We start from the raw sequence: 18,008 nt of genomic DNA, 5'->3' as shown, positions 1-18,008 counted from the left end.
GTTAAATGTTGTTGTTTGTAAAAGATATTCCTTTTTTTGTAAATTTATGAGGTGAAGGGAGGTTACTCCAGCATGCAGTAGAGTAATGCATCATCATCTTGATATCCTGAAGTATTCTTCAGGATAAGACTGTTTCTACAACAGGTACAATATTCCAAAGCAGAACCTCAACCAACTATGAAAAATCCTGAAGCTTTTTCGAATTCAACCAAATTCCCCTAAGCTTAAAACATGACTATCAGTCGGTAGATATTAAAAAATGTGTGCGTAGAGTAGAGAACAAATAACTCAACACTCTCAGAATAGAGTTCAAATTAGTTTCCCTATTTTATTAAGTCACATTAATAATCTGCAAGATGAAAAGTCACAGAAATCTTATGACTACATTATCAATGTCTTGAGACCCTTTTGTCACAGTTTGACGTGGATGAGGAGAAATACATCCAAGTGTAAGACGTACCAAAAACAAGACATTTTTTTTCTATGATTAGTCATGATACACCTGTGTCTCGATTTTGGTTAAAATCAGTTATGTGGAAACCTAGGGGCTGCATTCCAGGTGGCGCTGTTGAGCCATTTTGCCATGCCCATTTACTGCACACTTTAACAACTTTTTGAGCATGTTAAAGCCCTCAAAAAGCCAATTCATTTGTCGGAAAAATAATAATAATCATTACAATTTCAATAGGGCCTCCCAAAGGAGGTGCTCGGGCCCTAATAATAATAATAATTTCAATAACACTGTTAAAGTTCTACCCTCACTGGGACTTTAACTCTCCACCTCTGGGTCACTGACCCTCTGCTTTAACCACTACACCACCTATGGTGTTGATCAACACCTTTGACACCTTTTGAAGTGGTAATATATGTAGTGGTCCCCCTTTCCCCAAGGGCCCCTCCCTCAGCATGTGTAACTCACTAATGACTGCAGGTGTGGGAGAGAGAGTGACATATAAGACACCAGGAGAACGTCCCAAACAAAATGCTGTTATTCAAAATCGATGACTCCTATCCGTGATAGGTTTTTTCACAGATTTTTTTAATGTGAACAGCTTTCAGACAGTTAGAAATGCCAAAATATTCTAGCCAAATCGTCAGGACCACCGACAGATGCTGTCAAAAAGTTATTATTGATTAATTTATTACCAATATCACTACAGTGTATATTACTTCTGTAGACCAGTGGGAGAGTGGGGCCTGCCTCATTCCACAGATACTCCCTTCTCTCCAAGCAGTACCCAAGGACAAATGCTTTGTGGTCAGACAGACAGATATCCATAGTTTCAATGTTGTTAGGACTAAGACCGTTACAAAGCAGTTCACTTCTTTTTTGCAAACCTTCGATACACCTGGAATAGCTAGCTAGCAGCGTGAAGCAAATGAAGCACCCAAGATGCGCCGTGGTCGGTTGCACAGATACGCAGTGGTCGGTTGCACAGATACGCAGAGATCTGTACATAACGTCCCAGCCTCAGGAGACACAAGAGCGAAATGGATGAATTCATATTTGAAGGAAATGTCCCTGAAAGAATTGGTAAAAGTCTGTTGGTGTGCTCTCTGGTAGGCCCCGGGTTCCTACCGGGGATACGCCTTTAGCTTCTAAAGGAAAAGGCACTCACAACAGGTCAATCTGAGGAGGGCTGTTTTAAATTTGAGGAGTACTTCATGCAGGTGAGTCAACTAAAATGGAAAAAATTGTCAAACAGGCAGTCAACCCATGGCTCAGCCACCTCCATGGGCCGCACCTCATTGGAGATGTCGCAGCATTTGATAAGCACCATCTTCAGCTGAATAGAGCACAGTGTAAGAGGACATAGACCCATTGTAATGACTCTATTCATGGTGAACTGAGAGAGTACACTCATTGACCCCACTGTAAACAAATGAAACACCGAAAAGCATAGTTCATAACCTGGTATAGTGAGAAGGAATGCCTTTTTAAGTTTATGTGCACTGACTTGCTACCCTTGAAAATGAATACCACTGCTGCTGGGCTAATATTAAAGAATTCATTTAATGAGGAATGATAAACTTTGCATGTGTTGATAAATAATAACATTTTATTTCTGTAAATTTCTGTATCAGTGATTGTGAATGCTTTATGGGCAGGTTTGCCAGAGGACAGGCAGTAAAAAAATTCCTGTACCTTGCAGTAAAAGTGTCAGCAGTAAATATAGAGGAAGGGGGTCCTTAGGTTATTTACAAATATTATTAACACAGTGTGAAAGTACTGTTACAAATAAAACTCCTGCATTGAGAATTTAAATGCTTGCTAAAGGTACATAAATGTTAATATTAAATTGCACTTATGATATGGAAGCAAAGTGCAGAGTATTAACACTTTGTACTTAAAGTGCACAATGGCCATTTATAGGGCCATATTTTAACTTTAGTCTTGACAAGAACAGCTTCACATGTGCATCAAATTAATTATTAGTGTGACCATACAGCGTTTCCTTTCACCCTCTGTCTGACCCCATTCCCCTTGTAGAATGTGCCACAAACCTTAAAGGGGATCCACACAAGCTAAGGTGATCATGCACTATTCAATGGGACAGACATTGTTTTGAATTAGGCCTGCCCAGCATGGTTCCTCCATATGACACATTAAGCTGGTCCGAAAAGCTCACTGAGGGCCTACACGGAACTCAAATTGTCAAGCCTCTGGACCTATGTGGGTCCAGAGGCTTATCCAAAGGATATCCAAAGGATAAAAGGGGCAGCATCTTGTCACCAGCCCCACAACTGAGACATACCTGATAAAAAGTCAAGAATCCAACCCAAAATATCAAGATCAACCTTTATTTTTTCTAAAAAGATATCTATCAATCTTCAATTGTATTAAAAGCAAATGAAAAATCAATAAGACAATTTCTGGCATAGATTTTGCCCATTTGTAGGTATTTTTAAAGGCAGATTTAATAGGGTAGCAGTAGCATCTGCGACCACTAACTTAGCCCTCTTAGCAAACTGAAGAGGGTTGAGGTGATACTCCGTTATTGAGTGGAGGCTCTTTTTCGTAAATTTTTCAAAGCACTGCATGACCAATGACGTCAGGGCTACTCCTGTAGTCATTAAGTACGTTGGGGTGAATGTATTTTTCCAAATGAATGGCAATAGATTGCTTCCACATTTTGGGCAACCTTGTCTTGGCTGAGGGATGGTTGGAAAATGTAATAACTCCTCTCTGCTCTGAACAGGAGACTATTTTTCCTGCTTGCTTCCTCCCAATGCATGAAAATATATTTTTTGTTGATTAATGCCCTCATAAATTTCTGTGAAAGTTAAGGTTAACAACTGTTCACAGGAATCTGCAGGCAGTTGACGTGGGGTTCCAGTTTCAGGTAGTTAGCCTCCACTAGACCTAGGAGCAGAGGGGCCGTCACATGTAAATGCCAAAACTGCGATCTTTATAAATGCAAATTAGGACAGTTTCACTTAATGATGCAGAGTCTACACGACTGAGTGAACTCTGTATTAAAAAAGGTACTAACTCCCTTTTAAGGAAATCTCCCCTATAAATACATCAGTGTTAGTGAAATTAAAGAATCATAAATTGTACCTTGAATAGATTTACCTTATATACGTAGGTATGCTATAATGAGAATAATCAGTGATACAATTTTGAGGGTACATCTGATGATACATTGTTAACATTGCAATGCTGTCAAGCTCATACAAGACAATCAGTTGGAATTGAGAGAGTGTCACCACTTTCCAAGTCCTTCTGCCGACACCGAAACACTGCTTCACATAAAGCTGTGTAATCGCTTGACAAAATCCAAAACATTTGTCCTCCCAAATTACTGGAAAAATCTCAGCTCCATAAACACATATCCAAGGCATACTAAGGTGTTTACTCGAATAATTTGTACTTCAACTGTCCTTATGTTGTAATTAAACTTTTTCAGTATTCCATTATAAATTATTTTAGCCAAAGCGACTTATAATAAGTGCATTTAACTGAGGGTACAAACCCAGAACAGCAAGAATCATGTAATTACATTACCAGAAAGAATAAACTGGTCCTCAGTCACACACTCAATCTATATTGATTGCAATTTAAAAACTGTTATTACCGCTGCTTCAAAAGTGAAAAGGTAATAAGAGAAGTTTTACTCTGAAAACATCCCACTCAGCTCGTGAATACGTCCATTCCTGAAGAGACCACGTCATCCAATCACAGCCTAAGGAATCAAGTGTCTGTCTCCCACAAACAAGAAACTCCTGGCTGTTGTTTTGCTTGGTTCGATAAATCAGAATCAGAAGGTGTGTATTGTCAAGTAGGTTGACACCTACCTGGAATTTGATCTGGTTATTGGTGCAAACGATGAACACAATAAACATATAAGTAAAGTGAAATGCAAAATGCAAACAGAAGAACAGTGTCAAATTGCAATATGCTGGTCTTGTGGCATGAGGTTTTGGTCCTGATGGACCTCAGCCTCCTGCTGGAGAAAAGAACCTCAAAGAGTTTATGACCCGGGTGGGAGGGATCGGCCACAATCTTGCCTGCATGCCTCAAGGTCCTAGAGGCAAACAGGTCCTGTAGAGATGGCAGATTGCAGCCAATCACCTTCTCAGCAGAACGGAGGATACTCTGTAGCCTGTCTGTCGTTGTCAGTAGCACCAGCGAACCAGATGGAGGAGGTGAGAATGGACTCGATGATGCAGGTGTAGAGCTGTACCATCATTGACTTTGGCAGGTTGAACTTCTTCAACTGCCGCAGGAAGTAAATCCTCTGTTGACCTCTTTTGGTGATGGAGCTGATGTTCAGCTCCCACTTGAGGCCCTGGGAGATGATGGTGCCCAGGAAGCGGAAGGACTCCGCAGTGACGACTGGGGAGTCTCTCAGGTTGATGGGGGAGGGTGGGGCTGGGTTCCTTCTGAAGTCCACAACCATCTCCACTGTTTTCAGAGCATTGAGCTCCAGGTTGTTCAGATCACAGATGGTCAATCTCCCACCTGTAGGCGGACTCATCCCCATCAGAGATGAGCCCAATGAGGGTGGTGTCGTCCGCAAACTTAAGGAGATTGACGGACTGGTGACTGAAGGTGTAGCTGTTCATATACAGGGAGAAGAGTAGAGGGGAAAGAACACAGCCTTGAGGGGAACCGGTGCTCATGGTCCTGGAGTCAGAGACATGCTTCCCCAGCCTCACGTGTTGCCTCCTGTCAGACAGGAAGTCTGTGATCCACCTGCAGGTGGAGTCAGGCACATGCAGCAGAGAGAGCTTGTCCTGTAGCAGGTCCGGAATGATGGTGTTGAAGGCAGAGCTGAAGTCCACAATCAGTATCCTGGCGTAGGTTCCTGAGGAGTCCAGGTGCTGGAGGATGAATTGAAGGGCCATGTAGACTGTATCGTCTACAGACCTGTTGGCTCTGTAGTCAAACTGCAGGGGGTCCAGGGGGGTGACAAGTCTGTAATCATTTATCCTTCGATCTTTGTTTTTTTGGGGACAGGGATGATGGTGGAGGTCTTGAAGCAGACTGGTACGTGGCAGGTCTCCAGTGAGGTGTTAAAAATGTCTGTGAACACCGGAGACAGCACTACAGTGCTTCAGGGTCAATGGAGAGACAGAGTCTGGCCCAGCTGCTTTGCAGGTGTTCTGTCTCCTGAAGAGTCTGTTGACGTCCCTCTCCAGGATGGAGGGTGGTGTCACGGGGATGGTGTCAGGACTGACCCATTGTCTATCAAAGCAACAGTAAAACTTATTCTAGTCGTTGGCCAGGCGTGAGTCGTTAGTGGAGTGGAGGGCTCTAGGCTTGCAGTTTGTAATCTGCCTAAGCCCTCTCCAGACAGAGGCAGAGTCAGGCTGAGAACTGGTGTTGGAGTTTCTCAGAGTACAGTCGTTTAGCTTCTCTCACCTCCTTGCTAGACCTGTATTTCGCCTCTATAAACCTGACTCTGACCCCGCTCCTGAACGCCTCTTCCTTCTCCAACCTTAACTTTTTGAGTTTGGCTGGGGTTGCGGTTGGAAAATCAAAGGAGAAGAGTCGTCGTTCTCAAGTTGAAATTAAGCAAGTTTATTCACAGGTCAGGAAAACGCGGTATCCAGCAATTGAACATGCATGGGTCTCTAGTTCTACGCAGGAGCCTGCACAGGAAAAGAGGCGCTTAAACAGAGGGCACACATAGGTTATATATTGATATATTGGGCGTGACTGGGGTTCTTCTTGGATTGGTCAAAACTAGATGGAGGCCGCTGCATCTATACGGGACAGTGCCTCATCCTCTTAGAATGTCGCGTGATGAAGATATCGTACGTGCAATCCGTTGTCGTGGTTACCAGAGGTCATAATGTTCCTGTGTCAGTGCAGCTGCCTTAATGTGTTGTGGGGGAGAGATTTTAGGCCAAGGTCTGCTCATTATCTGCTGTTGGTGTTCTACTTTGTGTGTGTATGAATTGAAACAGGGAGCTAGGATGTGTGGTACAAAGTGTTGACTGCTCTACAGAGTGTAATAAAAAGGTCAAAGGAATGTATGTGGTGTATGTCAATGGATGTATGTGTAATATTTCAATACTGGGAACCAGGGTTTGTCATTATTGTAAGTCACCCTGATGCATGATGGAACACAGCTGTCCTCACAGAAGCTGATATAGGAAGTCACAGCCTCTGTGTACTCATCATGACTATTAGTAGCAGTCCTGAACACCTCCCAATCTGTACAGTCCAAGCACACCTGAAGATCCTCCACAGCTTCACTGGTCCACTGCTTTGAAGTCGTCACAACAGGTTTACAGAGTTTTAATTTCTGCCTGTATGCCTGAATCTAATGGACCATGACATGGTCTGAGAGTCCCAGTGCAGCCCGGGAGACGGCGTGATAAGCACTGCTTACTGTCGTGTAACAGTGATGAAGAATTTTCTCCTCTCTGGTCGGGCATTTAATAAAATGTTTATATTTGGTTCACGGGTGAGATTTCCTTTGTTAAAGTCCCTGAGGACAATAACTAAGGAGTCCGGGTTAGTCCGCTCCCCACACAGTATCTGATCAGTGAGCATGCGTTGTGCCTCTTGCTGGTATGTACACACCGACCAGAATGAATGAAGCAAACTCACGGGGGAGTAGAAGGGTTGGCAGTGAATGAAAAAATATTCCAGATCAGGAGAACAGTGCTGTTGAATCACTGTCACATCATTGCACCAGCCAGAGTTAATGTAAAAGCAGACACCTCCACTTTTCGTTTTGCCTGAGAGTGTTAGGAATTAAAAAATTCTAGCTGGTATGTGGGTCTCACTATACTATTTGCAATAAAGGCAGAAGGGGGGCCTTGAGCAGTTTGAGCCAGATATAAGGCCTTTATACAAATGATTTATAAATAACCGTTGCTGCATATTGTTAATAATGAACCTTATATCTGTTCTGAATTCTAACTTTTGGTATTAAACCATTATTCCCTTAGACTCATTCACATCACATATTTCAAGCAGCTGTCTGATAAGGTTCTGGAGGTCGGACAGAGTGACTTTGTTGACATTTTTTTGGTTTCGAGGATCCTAATGTTTACACCAAGTGGAAATTGTTTGAATATAGCAGGAACATCATATTCCTTTCGCCAATGGCCTACATGGCATCAGCTGTGTCAAGGCCTTTCATGAAGAGAACATTTTGCTTAGCAATTATCAGAGTAGTAGGAGCTTCACGGAGAGCGGCTTCTTGTCACTTCCTGGATTCCTTGACAAGAGGCGGGGGACTACAGCTGGGGACCAATAAGGGAGAACCAAATTGATTTGCGGTGACTCCCCTTCAATCTTTCATAACCAATCATATTAAATCTACTGTTATAACTATATCAAACCCCTTTTGTTCGGGGCCATTATTAACTACCTATTGCTAACTTATTTAGCCTAGGCTGTGATAATTGTCCATGATCATGTTGTTCATTGCATCTCAATAAATACTTGAATTGGATCAGTCCGGCTCTTCTCATATTTAGGATAAACCAACACGCTCAACAATTTGGTGACCCCGACGTGATCCTAAGAGAAGTTTTTACCGACGTGATCCTGAGGAGGAATCTTTTGACCAGAAAGACCGGAGACCCCCAAGGTCCGAGGCTGCTCCTATCAATTCTCCACATACTCAAACCAAAAGGTAAGCAGAAAACCAAATTCTGTTTAGTTATGGATTCTGAGTGTGCGGAGAGGTGAAGGAGGTAAAATAATGTGTAATGTTTTTAGGGGGCAATGAAAGGCTACGGCAAAGCAATGTTAATCAAAGGAATGAACAAAGGTTGTTTGTAACAGCAATAAGTCTAAACAGTGCAGAGTATTGGCGCAACAGATAAGTCTGTGACGCACGAATCCTTAAAACTAATTCAGATTAGAGAAGAGACACACCGGTGATCGGGACTAAAAGAAGAAAGACGACTTGAGCAAATGTTGCATCTCTGCAAACTAAGTTAGTTAGTGTGGGATTCTGGAGGAAGTTGAGCAGCCTACACAAAAGTGTGGTGCTTGACTAGCCCCAACCACCGTTGCTTAAATTGGTCCTAAATTGAAGATGCCGAGATCATAAAAATATTATTGTGTTTCTCAAGGTAGGAGTTGGCCTGGTCTTAGACAGAAGGTTTACTAGTCAGACACAACGTATTTTCAATTGGGCACAAATAACGGAAGGCTGTTACGAATAAAGACTTTGGAAGAGGAAATTACTATATAATAATTAGAGCCCGAGCACCGAATGGTGAGAGGCCCTAATGAAATTGAAAGGATTATTATTAGGGCCCAAGCACCGAAATCGGTGGGAGGCCCTATTGAAATTGAAATGATTATTATTATTATTAGGGCCCGAGCACCAAATCGGTGGGAGGCCCTATTGAAATTGAAATGATTTTTATTATTATTAGGGCCCGAGCACCGAAATCGGTGGGAGGCCTTATTGAAATTGAAATGATTATTAGGGCCCGAGCACCGAAATCGGTGGGAGGCCCTATTGAAATCATTATTATTATTCTTATTAGGGCCCGAGCACCGAAATCGGTGGGAGGCCCTATTGAAATTGAAATGATTATTATTATTAGGGCCCGAGCACCGAAATCGGTGGGAGGCCCTATTGAAATTGAAATGATTATTATTATTATTAGGGCCAGAGCACCGAAATCGGTGGGAGGCCCTATTGAAATTGAAATGATTATTATTATTAGGGCCCGAGCACCGAAATCGGTGGGAGGCCCTATTGAAATTGAAATGATTATTAGGGCCCGAGCACCGAAATCGGTGGGAGGCCCTATTGAAATTGAAATGATTATTAGGGCCCGAGCACCGAAATCGGTGGGAGGCCCTATTGAAATTGAAATGATTATTATTATTATTAGGGCCCGAGCACCGAAATCGGTGGGAGGCCCTATTGAAATTGAAATGATTATTATTATTATTATTAGGGCCCGAGCACCGAAACGGTGAGAGGCCCTATTGAAATTGAAATGATTATTATTATTATTATTATTATTATTATTATTTTTTTCCGTCCGAATGAATTGGCTTTTTGAGGGCTTTAACGTGCTCAAAAAGTTGCTAAACTTTGCAGTAAATTAGAAAGTGGTGGAAATTTACGTATGCTGGGGTATTTGGAAATGGGCGTGGCAAAATGGCTCAACAGCGCCCCCTGGAACCCAGCCCCTAGGTTTCCACATAACCCATTTTCACCAAAATCTGGCGAAAGGTGTATCGTGACTAATCATACAGAAAAGCCTCTTGGAGCATTGTGAAAAATGCAACAGGAAGCCCGCTATTTTTGATTTAGTGGCCATTTTGGCCATATTCCATAATTTTTGTTTGATTTACCTCTTGTAGAGTTTTCATCAGATCAACTTGAAATGTAGACGCGTGTCATCATAACAATATGGAGATTGAAAGTTATCAAAAAAATCAACTTTTCGTCGCACCGTCTCACCGCGGCGTGGCATGAAAATTTGATTAAACGCCATCAAAACACGGGCTTCTATATCTCAGACTTATTTTGTCCTATCGAGTCCAAACTACACACATAAGACAAGAGTAGAGATATGAAGACATCTATACAGAAATCGTGACTTAAAGTGACAGCGCCCCCTGGTGACAGCAGGAAAAGTCTTGTTTTTGTCACGTTTTATGTTTTTATATACTAGTCGTACAGCTTTTATCAAATCAACTTAATATTTAGACGACTGTCATCACAACAAAATGAAGATCTAAAGTTATTGAAAGATCGACTTTTCGTCAAACCGTGTGATTGTGGCGTGGCGCTAAAGTTTGATGAGACTTCGGTGAAACGCACTAAAACACGAGCTTCTGTATCTTGGACATATTTTGTCTAATCAAGTCCAAACTAGACACATAAGACAATAGTTGCGATATGAAGACATCTATACAGAAATCGTGACTTAAAATGACAGCGCCCCCTGGTGGCAGCAGGAAATGTATAGCTGACACTCTGATGTATTCCTGCTCATCCAATATGCAAAACCATGTCAAACTTTGTTTAATGGGTCTCAAGACATTGATAATGTAGCCATAAGATTATTGTGACTTTTTATCATGCGGTTTATTAATGGCATGGCTTGAAAGTTCATCAGCTCGTCGGAGAGAGTCCCATTGAATCCCATGTTAAAATGCCCAATTTTAGAGTAGAATTAAACCTGTTTACAGCATTATTCAAACTTTGGTTTTAGTCTCAATCGCTATGTTCTTCCTTCATTAAAACTCTGAGGGGGTGAACTTTTTCGTAACTACCTCTATATCGCTATAATAAGCGATATAGTGGTTTGAAATTTACGTGACGTCACAGTGAGCTGCGCCCTCCCTTCTCCTTACTTTTTCCTGTGTCATTGAACACAACTCGAGACTTTCGAAACCTCCCACTCAGTATCGGATGAATAACACAGTTTGATGTTTTGCTTGTTCTGCTGACGGACACGTTAAAGACGTCTGCGCTCCTGTGGTAAGCGCAGACGTCTTTCTGTGGTAAGTCAAGCTCAGTATTTTATTTAGATGTGTAGAAGTGATTCGCAGGGTGTTTTAGTACCATGCATTCGAGCTAACGTCCGTTAGCATGGAGGCTAAATACGAACTCCGATCTGGGGCATTAACTCCTGTTTAATGCGAACGGCACTATTACCGACACACACCGATATGAACCGACATGAGTAGGTCCGCCCAGCAGTGGCATGCGTTAGTTTATGAGGTTAAATCTGAGACAGGAGACTGTGTGTGTCCGGTGAATTAGCTCCATCAGGATATCTATTGCTATAAAATGGTTTCACTCGCCAAGGCATTTGACTTGACAATGTTACACAGTTAGTTATTCTACTGAAACAGACTTACAGTGATCAATTGAAACGTGCGTATTTAAAGTCACATCTGTATTTTAAGAGCAGATGTTTAAAGGGGAATTCAACTTCCAAAGCTCTTTATTCAGAGTATTGTTATGATGTCTTACAGAGAAAGCTAAACGTTCTGCTGCCTGCACTGTTTACATTGTAATCTCAGGCAGATTTCACTGAATTGTTCTGTTAAATATAAATAAATTATAGCCTTGTATCTTTATTAGAACAGACAGTGTAATAGAGAATTTGATGCTGATGTACACTAACTATTTCCTAAGCTGAAATGATTATGATCTGTTTAACTTTGAAGTAATACACTTCCTTTTTTACCATTTAAAGTGTGTTAAGGACTTAACCTGGCACATGTATGACTTTACACATTTGTATATTTATGTTGAAATTTTCTCTAGCATGTCCAGCATGAGACAACTGGAATTCAACCACATTGAACACCGACTTCAGGTACAGACCTCTTTTCATTAATTACAAACAACCATGGCAAAGTACTGCACATAATACATTGTGTATTAAATAATATATGCAATACTTTGAATGTGAAATAACTCCATACTGTACATTCATTGTCATGGTAGTGCACAGTTTCATCCAAAAGCATATTCGAATACAGAGTTGATTGTCCACAGGAAATAATGATACACACTTTGTCCATAACTAACACTTCCTCTATATTCTTTTATGTTTCCTATCAGTTTATTAGGGATGGATGTGCCCTGAAGGACACAGCTGTGATGACCATGTTCTGTCTCTTATGGCAAAGCAGAAATATAAAACACTGGGTTCTTATCTAAAGTGTATCAAATCAGATCTCCACCATGTTGCTGCTGAGGACATCAGGTGCTGCAGTTCTTCATCTATGAAGAGAAAAAACGCACTGTTAAAGAATGTTTTGTGTTGTGTATAAAGCACAACAGATTTCAGATAGAACTGTTGTACTGTGGTCTTGGTTTATATCCTCATGGTGAAATGTACATATTTTAAGTCCCTTCTGATAAAAGTGCTGAAAGAAATACAACATTGTACAAATACATAAAATGTCTTTCTACCTCATCAGTACTATTCAAGGTGATAATCTCCCACAGACCTATTGATAACAGTCCAAATCAAGTCTTTCCACTTCTCTCAGTGTGAAAACATAATTCTATAATTAATTTGAGAACTGTTTACAACACTGATGTGTGGAGATTAAAATCATACCTAAACTGTCTAATTCACTGTAAAACTCCATGACATTCGCAGGCCATCTGTAGTTAAGGGAGCAACGCATGGAGTGATGTGTAGATTACTAGTTTGATGATGCATGAGGAGAGGCGGTGGTCGAGTGGCAGAAACTTGGACTATGGGCAGAGAAGGTCTCTGGTTCGTCTTTGGTTCGACTCCATGGAGAGACAACAAAAGTCGAACCTGGATTGATCTGTCCAAAAATCCAAGAGTCTCCCTACCCTCTCTAGTGCCCATGAGCAAGGCACCTCACTCCCCCAACATCTGCTCCCCCGAGCGCCGTACATGGTCGCTCACTGCTCTGTGTGTCCTGCACCAGATGGGTAAAAAGCAGCGATTAAATTTCCCTACCTGCATGAGTGTGCCTTTGCATGTCTGTGCATGTGTTTGGGATGAATAAATGGATTTTAATCTTAATCTTTTAATCTTAATCAGTTGTCTTCCAGTTGACCAGCATGAAGCTGCAGATCTCCACCATGTTGCTGCTGGGGACATCAGGAGCTGCATTAATGAGGAGCAGAAGCGTACTGTTATGAATGTTTTGTGTTGTTTATGAAGCACTACTTATTTCAGCTAGAACCGATGTACTAGGGTCTGGGTTTGTATCCTAATGGTTAAATGCACATACTTTAAATCGCTTTTGATAAAACGTGACAAAGAAATACAACATTGTACACATAGATAAAATGTCTTTCTACCTCATCTGTAATATTCAAGGTGATGATCTCCCACAGAGCTGTTGATAACAGTCCACATCAAGTCTCTCCACTTCCCTCAGTGTGAAAACATAATTATATAATTAATTGGAGAAGTGTTTACAACACTGATGTGTGGACATTATAATGTTATCACTACTGTCTAATTCACTCTACAACTCCATGACAGACTAAATAAACGATGTGAAAATAGTAATGGCGGATATACCATCCTGTATCAGAATATTGGTGAAACAGTTACTATCACATGAAACGTACACGTGTAGCGTATTGATAGTAACTCATTAAAAAAAATAATGTCACAACCAAAACAAGACTGTCGAGTTATCTTGCTTCAATCTGTTCATTAGACGTGATAAATAAACGGTAACTTTTATAACAATTACATATTACAAAAAACTTGAGGCATGTAAGCATATGATGATAGATAAAGCCATAGGTTATGTTGGATAGTTTCAAGGTTACTTACCTCTAGTTCAGCACCAGCGGCTGGCCAGAAGAAGTGGAGCGATCTTCCTTGCCGCACAGGGCAAACGCAGGCAATGTGGAGACGAGCGCTTGGTCATCGAACGTTCTCTCTTCCCCGACCGCAACAGACTTGAAATTGCCTGTGCTCGGGCCCGTTAGTGCTACAACGTAGCCCTAGTTAGGGCCCGAGCACCGAAATCGGTGGGAGGCCCTATTGAAATTGAAATGATTATTATTATTAGGGCCCGAGCACCGAAATCGGTGAGAGGACCTATTGAAATTGAAAAGATTATTATTAGGGCCCGAGCACCGAAATCGGTGAGAGGACCTATTGAAATTGAAAAGATTATTATTAGGGCCCGAGCACCGAAATCGGTGAGAGGACCTATTGAAATTGAAAAGATTATTATTAGGGCCCGAGCACCGAAATCGGTGGGAGGCCCTATTGAAATTGAAATGATTATTATTATTATTATTATTATTTTTCTTAGCTTAAATGAATTGGCTTTTTGAGGGCTTTAATGTGCTCAAAAAGTTGTAGGAGTTTGCAGTAAATTCGAAGGCGGCGTAAAATTACGTATTCTGGAGTATTTTGAAAAGGGCGTGGCAAAATGGCTCAAGAGCGCCACCTACGGAAAAGCCCCTCATTTAGCATTCACCGATCCTCAAAAAAAACAAAGATTATTGTGTATCATGACTAGATGCACAAAAAAGTCCATCAGTGCATTATGAATAACGCAACAGGAAGCCCGCCAGTTTGACTTTAGTGGCCATTTTGGTCATATTCCATATTTTTTCTTTGATGTACTTGTCGTACAGCTTTCATCAGATCAACTTCAAATTTAGACGATCGTCATCACAACAAATTGGAGATCTAAAGTTATTGAAGGATTACGTTTTAGCAAAACCGTCTGACCGTGGTGTGGCGTTAAAGTTTGATGAAACGCCATCAAAACACAAGCTTCCATATTTCAGACATATTTTGTCCAATTGAGTCCAAACTAGACACATTCGACAAGAGTCGCCACCAGAAGACATGGGTGCAGAAATTGTGACTTACAATCACAGCGCCCCCTGGTGGTAACGCGAAATGTCTTGTTTTGGTACGTGTTATGTTTTTATGTACTACTCAGACAGCTTTCATCAGATCAACTTAAAAATTAGATGAGACTCTACAAAACAAGATGAAGATCTAAAGTTATCAGAATTTAAACTTTTCATCATACCGTGTGACCGTGGTGAAGTCTTAAAGTTCGACTAAACGCCAATATAAGCGAGCTTCTGTAACTTAGACATATTTTGTCCAATCGACTCCAAACTACACATATAAGACAAGAGTCGCGACCGGAAGACATCTACCTAGAAATCATGACTTAAAAGGAAAGCGCCCCCTGGTGGCATCAGGAAATGTCTTGTTTTGGTCATCTTACTCTTTGATGTATTTCCCTCCAGCCACTTTACTAAACCATGTCAAACTGTGTCAAATTGGTCTCAAGATATTGATAATGTAGGCATAACATTATTGTGACTTTTCATCATGCAGATTGTTAATGGCGTGGCATCAAAGTTCATCAGCTCACCATGACCAATGAATCCCATTTTAACAGAGTTACCCTGAACGCAGCATGAGACCGCTTTCGGTTTGTTACGTCTCACACCTGGATGAATTTCTCCTCATTCACTTTGCTAAACCATGTCAAACTGTGTCACATGGGTCTCAATATATTGATAATGTAGGCATAACATTGCTGTGAGTTTTCATCATGCGGATTATTCATAGCTTTGCAGCAGACTTCTTCAACTCGCCATGACAAACGAAGCTGCATTTAACACAGCTGCAAGTGAACGCCTCATGAGTTACGTCGTCACAAGCTGCGGAGCTGTGTATCACGAAGAACCGGAGAACGGTTGGCGAGTCTGGATGAGAGGACGGCGGCGGAGTCACTGTGGACGTTGTTCGCTCAGCAGGTTAGAGTGTGGGACGCTCGCAAAGCTTTTTTCCCCCGTCCGTCGTGTCTTTTCCTGTGTGAACTCTGCCGCTCTCAACAGCAGCACTGGCTATGAGCTAGCTCCTGCTAGCTCCGACGAAGCATCTCTCAACTGCTACGTAAGTTAAACGGACACTTCTGACTGACTGTGATGATAAGCAAAAGAGACACTGTGGATGTGTGATGTGTTGTACTGCATTTGTTTGATCTGTTTACTAATACTAGCTCTAATAAATACTGTATAAATTATATTTTGCTCCTGAATTGAACTGTGTTAAAGGGGTTCACATGGAAAATATATGTTCAATTATGTAAAGGGTGATTTTTGTTACTATTATACTAATGGAGATTTAGCACTTGCTACACATTGTAAGAGCAGCTGTTCAAAGGAGCACTACGTCTTTTAAGGCTCTTTATTCAGAGTCACGGTGTTGATGTCCTGTCACGTGTTACAGTGAAAAATAACCCTGTCTCCCACCTTCAGTATTTAAATCGTTAATCTCAGACAGACTTCACTGAATTCTTTTGTTAAATATGAGTAAGTCATAGCCTTGTAACTTTACTAGAACAGACAGTGTCATACAGAGTTGTGGGCTTATATGCACTACCTATTTCCTAATCTGAAATGATTGATTATGCTCTGATTAACTTTGAACTAATATTTTATTTTTACCATTTAAAAGTCTGTTAATTACTTAACCTGGCCCATGTATGACTTTACATATCTGTGTATTGGTTTCATGTTCCTCTAGAAGGTCCAACTTGACACACAACTTGAATCCAACCAGACTGAACACTGACTCCAGGTACAGACCTGATTTCATTACTTAAAAACAATCAAAGTATTGCACATAATACATAATGTATTAAATTATAATGCAATACTTTTAATGTGAAATAGCTCCATTAAAAACATTCATTGTCATGGTAGTGCACGTTTTAATCCAAAAGCATATTCAAATACACAGTTGAATATCCACAGAAAATAAGATTACACACTTTGTTCATATGTAACTCTTCCTCTACAATAATGACGATCACTTTCATGTTTCCTATCATTTTATTAGGGACAGACGAGCCTGAAGGACACAGCTGTGATGACCATGTTCTGTCTCTTATGGCAAAGCAGAAATATAAAACACTGGGTTCTTATCTAAAGTGTATCAAATCAGATCTCCACCATGTTGCTGCTGAGGACATCAGGTGCTGCAGTTCTTCATCTATGAAGAGAAAAAACGCACTGTTAAAGAATGTTTTGTGTTGTGTATAAAGCACAACAGATTTCAGATAGAACTGTTGTACTGTGGTCTTGGTTTATATCCTCATGGTGAAATGTACATATTTTAAGTCCCTTCTGATAAAAGTGCTGAAAGAAATACAACATTGTACAAATACATAAAATGTCTTTCTACCTCATCAGTACTATTCAAGGTGATAATCTCCCACAGACCTATTGATAACAGTCCAAATCAAGTCTTTCCACTTCTCTCAGTGTGAAAACATAATTCTATAATTAATTTGAGAACTGTTTACAACACTGATGTGTGGAGATTAAAATCATACCTAAACTGTCTAATTCACTGTAAAACTCCATGACATTCGCAGGCCATCTGTAGTTAAGGGAGCAACGCATGGAGTGATGTGTAGATTACTAGTTTGATGATGCATGAGGAGAGGCGGTGGTCGAGTGGCAGAAACTTGGACTATGGGCAGAGAAGGTCTCTGGTTCGTCTTTGGTTCGACTCCATGGAGAGACAACAAAAGTCGAACCTGGATTGATCTGTCCAAAAATCCAAGAGTCTCCCTACCCTCTCTAGTGCCCATGAGCAAGGCACCTCACTCCCCCAAAATCTGCTCCCCCGAGCGCCGTACATGGTCGCTCACTGCTCTGTGTGTCCTGCACCAGATGGGTAAAAAGCAGCGATTAAATTTCCCTACCTGCATGAGTGTGCCTTTGCATGTCTGTGCATGTGTTTGGGATGAATAAATGGATTTTAATGTTAATCTTTTAATCTTAATCAGTTGTCTTCCAGTTGACCAGCATGAAGCTGCAGATCTCCACCATGTTGCTGCTGGGGACATCAGGAGCTGCATTAATGAGGAGCAGAAGCGTACTGTTATGAATGTTTTGTGTTGTTTATGAAGCACTACTTATTTCAGCTAGAACCGATGTACTAGGGTCTGGGTTTGTATCCTAATGGTTAAATGCACATACTTTAAATCGCTTTTGATAAAACGTGACAAAGAAATACAACATTGTACACATAGATAAAATGTCTTTCTA

The 18,008-nt window shown here is 41.1% G+C and overlaps 1 long non-coding RNA gene across 1 annotated transcript; it reads left to right on the top strand.

Annotated features, from left to right (window-relative positions):
- Window positions 1–10,846: 10,846 nt before the first annotated feature.
- Window positions 10,847–13,579, top strand: LOC133967449 (uncharacterized). Its single transcript, XR_009924040.1, has 3 exons — window positions 10,847–10,951; window positions 11,724–11,775; window positions 12,024–13,579. It is a non-coding gene; the product is annotated as an uncharacterized LOC133967449 (long non-coding RNA).
- The last annotated feature ends 4,429 nt before the right edge of the window (window positions 13,580–18,008 follow it).

The sequence above is a fragment of the Platichthys flesus genome, chromosome 13 (genome assembly GCF_949316205.1).
Source record: "Platichthys flesus chromosome 13, fPlaFle2.1, whole genome shotgun sequence".
Lineage (NCBI taxonomy): Eukaryota > Metazoa > Chordata > Actinopteri > Pleuronectiformes > Pleuronectidae > Platichthys > Platichthys flesus.
Note: the sequence above shows the minus strand (reverse complement) of the source record. Positions and strands in the feature narration are given on the sequence as shown.